Source organism: Gracilinanus agilis, chromosome 5 (assembly GCF_016433145.1).
Source record: "Gracilinanus agilis isolate LMUSP501 chromosome 5, AgileGrace, whole genome shotgun sequence".
Lineage (NCBI taxonomy): Eukaryota > Metazoa > Chordata > Mammalia > Didelphimorphia > Didelphidae > Gracilinanus > Gracilinanus agilis.
This window is the reverse complement of record NC_058134.1, coordinates 45,013,962-45,015,668: the sequence shown is the minus strand read 5'-3', so window position 1 is coordinate 45,015,668 and position 1,707 is coordinate 45,013,962. Positions and strand designations below refer to the sequence as shown.

General features: G+C 36.1%; 1 pseudogene; it reads left to right on the top strand.

Moving 5' to 3' along the window:
• Positions 1-686: 686 nt before the first annotated feature.
• LOC123249786 lies at positions 687-1,141 on the top strand (annotated as a pseudogene).
• The last annotated feature ends 566 nt before the right edge of the window (positions 1,142-1,707 follow it).

Genomic DNA, 1,707 nt, shown 5'->3' with positions numbered 1-1,707 from the left:
GAAATGCAAATTAAAACAACTCCAAGATATCACCACACACCTATTAGATTGGATAAGATGACCAAAAAAGAAAATTATAAATATTAGAGGGGATGGGGGAAAATTGGGACACTAATACACTGTTGGAATTGTGAACTAAAACAACCATTCTGGAGAACAATATGGATCCATTCTCAAAGGGCTATAAAACTATACAATACCACTACTGAGTCTTTATACCAAAGAGATCAGAGATAAGGGAAAAGGACCTACCTATACCAAAATGTTTTTAGCAGCTCCTTTTGTTGTCACAAAGAATTGAAAACTGAGAGGTTGTCTATCACTTGGGGTATGTGATGATAGTGGAATATTATTGCGTCACAAAAACTGATGAATAGAGTTCAGGAAAACCTGTAAAGACTTATATCAACCATTTTATTCCCTTCATGAGATTTCTATTGTATGTGTGATGTGTCTTCTGTTATGACAGACATGAGCAACATGGAACTATGTTTTACATGAAAATACTGGACTGACCTATGTCAGATTATGTACCATCTTGGGGCAAGTTGGGGACCAGAAAGGAAAGGAGAAAATCTGAATCTTAAAATGTTGGAAAAATTGTCAAAATTTTTTTCTCCATGTAACTGGAAAAAAAAAAGTTGCCTGGAAATGCATTGAGGGAGAGCAACAGTAGCATATTCAAGATGGCAGCCTGCAGGAGACTCATGAAATATTTTGAAGAAATCTGCAGATCTGGAATGAAAAACTTCTATAACATCCAAGTTGATGATGCTAATTTATTATCCTATTGAGGCTTGTTCTGACCAAGCCTCCATATGACAAGAGAGCTGTCAGAATAGAAACAAACTTTCCAGCAAAGTGTCCATTCAAATCACCTAAAATTACATTAGCAAAAAAGACTGACTACCCTACTGGCATTGACAGAAAGGGGCAGGCCTAGAAGTCAGTAATTAGGTTAAAAACTAGAAGGCAGCAAACTAAAACTGACTGAGTCTTTGAGTTCTTCCTGGCACTGGTGAAAAACTCTTAGCCTGAGCACCCACTTCAGGCTGGCCAAGCTGAACAATACTCTAAGGATTGTAAAATATTCTGTAAGAACTCTGAAGAGTTGATTCTTTTTAAATGTGGGGGAAAGTGACCTGGAGACTAAAATTTTCCATGATTAATTCTTATTAGTGTAACCATTGGAGATCCAGAGCAGTGTTTTCCAAATATTCCATAAAATATGCTTCTGGAAAATTGACAGGTGCCACCACCTGGTGTTAAGTTGTGGCAGTTAACAACTTTCTATAGCTTTCTTAATCAAAAGGAATCAAAAGAAATCAGAGAAAGGAATAAGATTTTTAAGTTGTTTGTTGAAAAAAAAAGTTACCTGGGGCATTAGGAGGTTAAGTGACTTGCTCAGGGTCACTTAGCTAGTATAGATCATAGGTTGACCTTGAACACAAGTCTTCATGATGTTGAGGCCATCTTTGGTTTTTTGCTCTCAGTCCCTTACTTCATTCTGTTTCTCTAGTGTTACAGAAATATTTGCATTTAAATCATCATTATATCAACTTGTCATATGTGCAGTCTGACAATGAAATTTCCTTGGGATAACTTTACTTAGTTGGTTCTCTCATTCAACTTTCTTCTGAGTCTTTCCTTCACTGCTTTTCATTGTCTCACACAATGGTACTCATAATTTTTCATCATTATTTTCTA